The sequence below is a fragment of the Sinocyclocheilus rhinocerous genome, unplaced genomic scaffold (genome assembly GCF_001515625.1).
Source record: "Sinocyclocheilus rhinocerous isolate Xijiao unplaced genomic scaffold, SAMN03320098_v1.1 scaffold397, whole genome shotgun sequence".
Classification (NCBI taxonomy): Eukaryota; Metazoa; Chordata; class Actinopteri; order Cypriniformes; family Cyprinidae; genus Sinocyclocheilus; species Sinocyclocheilus rhinocerous.
Genome location: NW_015663491.1, coordinates 1,445,811 through 1,455,701, shown reverse-complemented (window position 1 = coordinate 1,455,701; position 9,891 = coordinate 1,445,811).

Here is a 9,891-nt window from a genome sequence, read left to right as displayed (position 1 = left end):
CGTAAACTACGCCAGAGCGCGTACACACCTCGCGCACCGGAAGCCGTGCGCGCGCTCGAAGACAGTTGGACATAGTGGTGTATTAGAGGTAAAAAATGATATAAATACTGTTCGGTTTCTGGCACAAACCGATTGTTTCGTGTCTTAGGACATCAATGTATCGTCACGAGCCGCAGTGTTTAATTTGGATTTGTCTGTGCATGTTTTTTTTTACTCTCATAGATTTTGTTACCATTGCCATGCATTATAAGACTGATAGACTGCAACGGTTGGAGTTAAAAATCATCATATGTGTTCTACTGAAGAAACAAAGTCACCTACATCTTGGATGCCCTGGGGGTAAGCAGATAAACATCAAATTTTCATTTTTGGATGAACTATCCCTTTAACATTTCTAATGCATGGAAAGAAGCTTTGGCCGGTTACATAAATGTAATTATTTTGATTGTTTGTCTCGGGTATGTTGCAACATTGGGGGATTCTTTGGCCAGGACCACCCGCTGCTACTCTCTACATCATGTAACGATGCTTGAGGAGACACACTAACTGCTAATGAGGCGCTTGCTAATGAGAATGTGACGCTAAGAATGTTCTTTTTCATTATCATGCGGCCTCAACAATGAGAGAAAAGAGTTTAGTCCTGCCAAAAATAAACAGAAATCTGTGTAGTTAAAGTTGAGTTAATTTACTAGTGTTTTGAAACATAAGGATAAAAACAGTAGAGGTTGTATTAACTTGACATTAACTTAACTGGAGTAGTCGGAAACATAATTGCCTTTTAAGATTAACATTTAATTTTGTGTGTGTGGTAATTATTGTGAGTAAATGCATCATTTTCTACACTGTTTTTAGTCTAATTAATTCCATTTTGCATTGCTCACTTTGAGAACTGGAAGAGCCACACTGTAGCACATTTTCCCCATCATTTTTGCTTTAATTTACTGAATAAAATGTTCACTTTTTAAAAAAAAACTGAGATTGTATTAGTTTTGTAGTATTACAATATAATAAAGTAAATGCAGAGATTAATTTAAAATAATTAGAAAGAATAACTGTACTGCTTTAATTTGTGCAGATTTCAGTATTTATATCTCCAGGATCTGTAGCTTTTTTTCTTTTAAGAATAATATAATGGTTCTTTTTTTTTCTATTGCATTTTCCCCCCAAACAAAACATGTTTTTATAATATTCTTTTAATTTATAATTATTTTATAGGTTTTTCATGTGTCCTCAACATCACATTCTTGTTACCCTAAACTAAGTTATAATTTACAATTCACCCAAAAATGAAAAATCTGTCATCATTTACTTATTCAAGTTGTTCTTTCTTTTGTTGAACATAAAAGAAGATATTTTTAAGAATATTTGTAAACCAATAGTTGCTGGTCCCCGTTGACTTCCATAGTATGGAAAACAAAATAGCTGATAGAACAGCTGATGAAAACATCACAAAAATCCACACAGCTTCAGTCCATCAGTTAATGTCTTGAAGTGAAAAGCTGCACATTTGTTAGAAAGAAATCCATCATTAGGGTGTTTTAACTTTAAACCATGATGTTTTTATCAGCTGTTTAAACTCTCATTATCACGGCACCCATTTGCTTCAGCAGATCCAATGGTGAGCAAGTGATGTAATGCTAAATTTTCAGCAAATTTTCATTTTTGGATAAACTATTCCTTTTATTTTCATTTCTTGTAGAAATAATTAACTTATAAATAAGTGTATGTGCATGTACTAAACCAGGATCCTTTTATAGAAACACTTTAAATTACAGCTCAAGTATATACAGAGGACACTAACTCCTCACAGAGTTACTTCTCTACAGTATGTCAGTTGACTGAAGTAGCTCTAGCTGTGTTGTTGCCCGAGGTGTTAATGTTCCTGTGAATCACCACTATTCAGTTTGCATTTCAAATAGATTGTGTTTGCATGTAACCTTCAACTGAAATTCATATCTTGGCAAACATATGTATGTTTCCCACTTCATTTTTAATATGCCTGTATTTGTGATTTGTGTTGTTGAAAAATTTGAATCCCCTCAGCTCCTTGAACCACTTCCCAGAATTTTTCAGGGAGTGTTGTTCTGATCTCTCTCACACACATTTACAAACACATTTGGCCTTTCCCTCTCACCTCCTGCCTACAATCGTTTTTCCAGTTCTTTCTTGCCGCCAGTGTGTTACAGTCATAAATAAATGCATTTGATTATAAAGCTGTAGAAATGTTGTTGAATTCTGAGTGGAAACACTTTCATGTCATGGCCTTTCATGGCACATTCATTACTGTAAGATATTCAACATGTTAAAATGTTTAGCAAATTCATCAGAGGTGACAAGAACCGTAACTGATGCGTGGAAATGCACTATTAGTGGCTTCCTCATTCACCTGACTACTGCAAACCAGTTTTGTATTAGCTGAACTGTAAATAGGTTTTTCCACTTTTAGTTTAAATAAAAAGTATTTTGCATTTAAAAGTAAACATCTTGTCATTTACTCACCCTTTTGTTAATGAGAACTAATAATGTTTCATACAGTTTCATTGAGGTCAGATTTTGGTGTCTTGCATCTTGATTTAAATATACAGTAGCGCAAATGAGATTTTAGAAGTAATAAATATCAAATAAAGATTTACATTTTGATCTGTTTCTTGTACAGATCTGTCATGTGGCTTCAGATGTCACACATAGATTGCTTTTTTTATGCTCACGAAGGCTAAATTTGTTTATTCAAAATACAGTAAAAACAGTAATATTATGAAATATTATAAGAATTTAAAGTATCTGTTTTGTATTTAAATATATTTTGAAATGTAATTTATTCCCGTGATGGCAAAGCGGAATTTTCAGCAGACATTGCTATACACTTTTTTTTTTCTCTCTCTCAGAATTCTTAAAAGGTAGAAAATTCTATATACAGTGTGTGCATAATTATTATACAAGTTGATATTCTGGTCATTTTTTTCCCAAGCACATTTTACCAATTCCAAACTACATCAATCTTAATAACTACTATTAATTTTGTATTAAATCATTTATAAGCGTTATATAATTGTTAATAAGGGCTGGAAGTGAAAAATGCCTTATACTCAGGTGTGCATAATTATTAAGCAGGTTTTCTTTTACGGATAAAATGCACCATAAAAGAGATTAACTCACACTGAAAAGTCTAAAATGATTAAATGCTCATGAAAAATATTAAAAACGAATGCCTTTACTGTAGATTTTAGTCAATTGATTGCATCCGTTCCTAACAAATGTATTCATTTCTTATTGGAAAAAAAAGCCCCTATAGTTTTGAAAAACAGCAGCATGAACATTCTTCAAAATATCTTCTTTTGTGTTCCCTTAAAGAAAGTAATTAACACGTTTGGAGTGACATGTTGAGCAAATTATGACAAAAAATGTAATTTTTATATGAACAAATCCTTTAAGCCACTGGACAGACTGACCATGTCAAATAAAAATACAAGATCTATTCAGCTAAGCTCAGTGATCTCCATATGTTTGAAGACAAAAACAAAACTGTCCCATATCTTCAATAGGGGCTTCAACCTGATTTCCCAAATGTGCATGGAAAAAAAAAAGTTTCTCTCTGCATGTACTGTATGTTAATGCTTTTCCTCGCAGGGCTTTCAACAAGATTTATTTTAGACCCTGAAAGAATGCTTTCCACCCTGCATGCTTTGTGGGTCACACTTATACCCACAATACAACAGATCTGCTCAGTAGTGACAGGGTGGAAAGGTATTCTTGCATTTAATTTTCAGCACTGATAACTCTGATGAACCAAAGTGATTGTGACTATCAGAGTGACGTTTTTTTCCCTTCAGGCACAGGAAACAAACACATTCGAAATGAGAAGCTCATTTTAGTTGCATTACGTAAATGAAGGTTCCTTTCTTCTCACGAGCAAAAGAACAAGACCCCAATTTTTCTTTCATCTCGAAAATCATGAAGAATTTTGATTAAGGTCCCTCTGAACAAGATGTCTGCTTGCATGACACGTATTTGCTGTCTTTAGTTGTATTTCTTAAACATCTAAATATTTATGAATGCATCAGTAATTCAGCGTAATATACTTCATAAAAATTCTACCGTCTTAGCAGAGCAACAGCATTTGCTGGAAATAGATGTTTTGGAATCTTGTGCTCTTGTTAAATAGAAAAATGAGCACCGTATCTCATGTTTGCATCAAATTCTGTCCATCTTGTAATCTGTGATCACTAAACTAACCTGCAGTCCTGGACTAGACATGGAAACGTTTAGTAGAGCATGCAAGTGTTTGTGGGGCATCTAAGGGAATCAGATAGATATGCTGAGTTTCAAGGCAGGATAAGAGTTTTATAGTAGTCATTTGTGGCGGGATTTTCAGAATATCCTGTCTGTTATCAGGTGTGGACCGATCTGACCAACTCGGAGCTCAATTTTACCTCCAGTAGAGATAGAGATAATAATCTACAGAGACAGCCTGTGAGAGAAAGTAGAAAAATCTGATGAATATGAATATGTACTAAGGCTGTGCTCAGAATAGCACACTACAATTCCATACTTCCTTCTTGGCTCATTATTTATGGAAGCCTGTTTCCGCCTCAATCCAATAATCATTTTGACTTTTTCTCTTGTAATTAAAGCTTTATATCTCACAATTGCTACTTTTTGTAATTTGGACTTTCTGAGATGATTTCACAGTGTGACTATATCTTATTTTAAACAGTATGTCACAATGAGACTTTGAATTTTTCAATTGCAAATGTATTTCTCACAACTACAGCTTAATATCCCACAGTTTAAGGATTTTTTCTTATGATTGTGGCTTTTTCTTGTAACTGGTGTCTCATAATTGCAACTGTGTATCTCAACATTTCTACTTTATTTGTTCATATTTGTGATTTTATTGCAATTTATCTCACAGATTATTTCATATCTTAATTTTTATCTTATGAGACTTTATATCTTGTAATTGCAAATGTATTTCTCATAATTGCAACTTAATATCTCAGATTTGCTGATTTATTTCTAATAGTTGTGAATTTTTTACATAACTGATGTTTTCATCTTATAACTGCAACTGTATATCTCAAAATTCATACTTTTTGTCACTATTTCTCATAATTGCAAAGGAATATCTCAAAGTGTGAATGTTATATTATTATTTTTTAATTATCTCACAGTGAGACTATATCTTTTAACCAACAATATGTTTCTCATAATTGCAGCTTAATATCTCAATTGCAGCTTTATTTCTTGTAGCTGTAACTTTATTTCTCATAACTGGTGCTTTTTATCTCATAATTATGATTAACTCGCAATTAGACTTTATATCTTTCAACTGCAAATCATTATTTGAACTTAATATCTCACAATTGCAGCTTTATTTCTCATAGTTATGACTTTTTCTCATAAATGTATTTCGTGAGACTTTATATTTTTCAGTTGCAAATGTATTTCTCATAATTACAACTTAATATCTCACAATTGCGGCTTTATTTCTTATATTTGTCTTAATTTCTCATAATTAGTGTGTTTATCTTATACCCGTAAATGCCACTGTATCTCACAATGTGATATTTTTATTTTACACCATATCTACTGTTTTAAAAAGAGTTTTATTTTTAACAAGCTTTTATAATTATTTAAATGGGACTTTAAATTTTAGATATGCACACAAATTAATAAAATAAATATAATAAATTCAAATGCTGAATTAAACATTTAATGTAATTAGGTCAAGTGACAGAAATATAGCATCATTTTTAAATGTCTAGCTTACATAATGCGCAAGAATGAAAAATAATAGGCAGTATACGGTTTATACTACCCAGAATGCATTGTGCTTTGTATTCTATTCTGAACATAGCCTTTAGAAAAGATGTAAGATTTATGCTTTCCACTGTGACTGGTATAACATTTAAAATGGTATGTCATTTAATATTTCATCCTGTGCGAGTTAAAAGGCTTTGTATTTGCCTGTGTGGCGCTCTATGTCCGTACGTTTGTGTTTATGTATGTGTGTGTTCATTTAAAGCTTGACAGCGCTATCCATGGAGAATGCGGTTTTGCCATGTCTCTGTTGGTGATGAGTGCTTTCCACGGGAGTGGCCGAAATGAGCTGTAACACCCTTACTCGCTGATGTCAAATCTGCCCACACACACACACACACACACACACACACACAGCACAGGCTGAGACATCTGCCAGCACACTAAAAATGAACAAGTCATTTCAGCGTGTCGAGTAAATTTCACACACATCCAAGGCCTCTCTCTGATCTTCTTAAATCACTGCTTGCCTACCGCTTCCTTAATAAACCCCCTTCTTTCATATCCGCAGTGTTTCCTGCACTCCGTGACCCTTTCTGGAAGCTTCTTCTTCGCTCTGAAGTGCAGAGCATCATTGAAAAACTTAAAAACCATCATTGGAAACGTGTCTAATTAAACATGACCTTATTTACATACCATAACAGAAAAAGGAAGGATTTTCACTCTTGGAAGAGGTGGAGAAAATTACTCTTGGTTTAAAAAAGAAAGACAGTTAGATTCACATAAACAGTCAAAAACGTTCAGTGTATATACAGCTACATAATACAGCTATATAATACAGCTTCTTTTTTTTTTTTTACCATTGTCCCAAGCAACTGTCAACTTTTCTTTTCAAGTTAATATTTCATGTCAATTTAATGTAGTATTTATTTATTTGCTTGCTTGCTATTTTTATGGTGGGTTTACTTTGTGATAAGAACCATCTGACTATAAATATGAATATGTAAAATCATAACATTATATTTTCTATAATTTTATTATTGTTTTGTTTATATTTTATATTATTGTTATATTAAATACATTGTATAATATGTACAGTGTCTATATATGAACCCCTTACAAAAACTAAAAAAAAGAACATGCATATTACACAATTATTACACACACTATTTATCTATCTATCTATCTATCTATCTCTCTCTCTCTCTCTCTCTCTCTCTCTATATATATATATATATATATATATATATATACATATATAGTAACACACACACACACATATACATATATATATATATATATACCTAAAATTTATTTCATGCTAATTATTTATTTATTTATTTAATGGTATAAAGCCCCTTAAATCTCATAAAAAGGACATACATATTTGCACAAGAAATCAATTGTGACCCTGGAGCACAAATCCAGTCATAAGGGTCTTTTTTTTTCTTTTCTTTTTTTTTTAAATTTAGATTTATACATCTGAAAGCTGAATAAGCTTTCCATTGATGTATGGTTTGTTAGGATAGGACAATATTTGGCCGAGATACAACTATTTGAAAACCTGGAATCTGAGGGTGCAAAAAAATCTAAATATTGAGAAAATCGTATTTAAAGTTGTCCAAATGAAGTTCTTAGCAATGCATATTACTAATCAAAAATTAAGTTTTGATATAATTACAAAATATCTTCATGGAACATGATCTTTACTTAATATCCAAATGATTTTTGGTATAAAAGAAAAATCAATAATTTTGACCCATACAATGTATTGTTGGCTATTGCTACAAATATACCTGTGCTACTTAAGACTGGTTTTGTGGTCCAGGGTCACAGTTGATATGATGGGACAATTATAGATGTATTAAAACATTTATGATTCATTTATAGATTAATTGTGCATGCTTATTTTAACACTAAATAAGAATCTACCTGTGTGTATCTCTTGCAGGGCCCTTCCTTTTGCGAAAGTATGTTTGAAGGTCAAATAATCTAACTTTAAAAAATGTTTTATTTCATGTCATCTGGAGATTACAAGCTCTTGGGGAGGTTACGTTAAGTTTTAGAGAGTTTTTTCAGGCTCTCCTCTCGTCTGCAGACAGATAGAGGGAGACAGAAAGATGCTGGTTATCACTGGAGTCATGGGCCCTGATCAGAGGCAGGGTGCTGGGCCTTATCTTAATGAAGCTGTGCTTATCATGAGCTCGAGGTCACTGCTATCTGTCTAACCTCTGACTGCACCCTCTTTCTTTCAATTAACCCACTCACAAAGTCTGTCTACCCTTTCACACTTACATACATACATACAGTTTCAGTAAAAAGTTCCTGTTCTGCTGTTTTGATTGAAAAAAGAAAAGGTTGAGACTTTTATTTTACATGTGTTTTGAGGAACTCTATTCATCTCTAAACTCAAAGTCACCTGGCTTCTTGGCAGCAGGGGGCCCCAATTTGTGAGAGGTCCTGTGTTCATATCCCGGACGAGCCCCCAGAGCTGTTCATTTTCAGGCAGACTGTCTGTAGCCTTTAAGCTATCGATCATCAATTGGAAACCGGTGTACCAATCCCTGTGGTGTGTAGCGGCAGCAGCCACAGACAGATACAGAGCCAGTACTAGCATAACATTCTCAACTTTATTAAGTTGAAGATGGCTCATATTTATACAACACAGATTCATACAGTAACATACAGGATACTTGGGCATCCAATCAAAGTACTCAGAGGTCAAACATTACCCTTTATGGATATCAAGAAATATAAGTAAGATGTGCGAGTGAGCATATGTGTGAGTTTAGTTACCGTTTGCTTAAAGGGGTCATCGGATGCCGAATTTCTACAAGTTGATATGATTCTTTAGGTTCTTCATGAAAAGTCTATAACATACTTTGGTAAAAATTTCTCAATGGTAGTGTAAAACAACACCCTTTTTACTCTATCAAAAACAGCTCTGTTTGCAGCAAGCTGTTTTGGTTCATTTCCCTTTAAATGCTAATGAGCTCTGCTCGCCCCGCCCCTCTCTTCCGAGCCGCTCTCTGAGAGACTGTAAACTTTAGCTGCATTCATCATGAAACTTGCTAACTAGCACATTATTAGGAAAGGTGATTTGCAAAGATTCATTAAAAAACCCTTATACTCCTTCTGTAGGTGAAGCTGGATCACAAATGATTTGCACGAATATAAACGCATTTAGATAGATCGGGGGCACATTCCCTTCAAAAACAAACGTAATCCACTGCATCTTCAGCAGCTCAGATGCCGGGAGTAAATGACGACTGCTATGTTCATTATTACATCCAACAACAGAATATGTCAGTCGCTTAGGAGCCATTCTTATCTACAACCGCTCCGGCGTCAAAACAATGGCGGTCTGATGACAGCTCGCTCAGGGCGGAGCTGTGATAAAACCAAAGACTGACGCCACTGTCAATCAACAATCGTGGGAGGGGCCTGTGCAGAACTACGTCATTCTGCCAAGAATCTGAGATCGGCTTGATATGAGAAAGGGGTTTGGATTTATAGTTAATTAAAAAAAAAAAAGCACTGGGTGGATTTTTATCATTATAGGGTGGTTGTGTACACACACTGCCAAGACACATTTCAGTTCAAACAACATGTAAAAGTGAATTTTGCATCCGATGACCCCTTTAATATTTATATCTTTTTCTTTTTTTAATTCCTTTCAAATGCACTTCCTTCCTGTAAACTTTGTAATTAATTTCTGTGATAAATTTTCAGCGATAAATTTTCAGCATCATTATCCCGGTCGTGTTCAGTGTCACATTCTAATGTGCTGATTTGCTGCTCAATAACTATTTCTTATTATTATCAGTGTTGAAAACTGCTTAGTATTTATTGTGGAAATCATGGAAACATTTTCCAGGATGAACAGAAAGTTCAAAAGAACAGCATTTATTTGAAATAGAAATCTTTGTAACATTATAAATGTCTTTACTGTCACATTTGGTCAATTTAATGTATCCTTCCTAAGTAAAATTAGTGATTAATTAATTATTGGTATTATTATTTTTTTATCTCCATGTATATAAATATACATTTAAGATGATGAAGTTGTCCTACTAAAAGCACAACTGGCCCCTTGTTCAAATCCCCCAAACAGCCACTGAGTCAAATCAT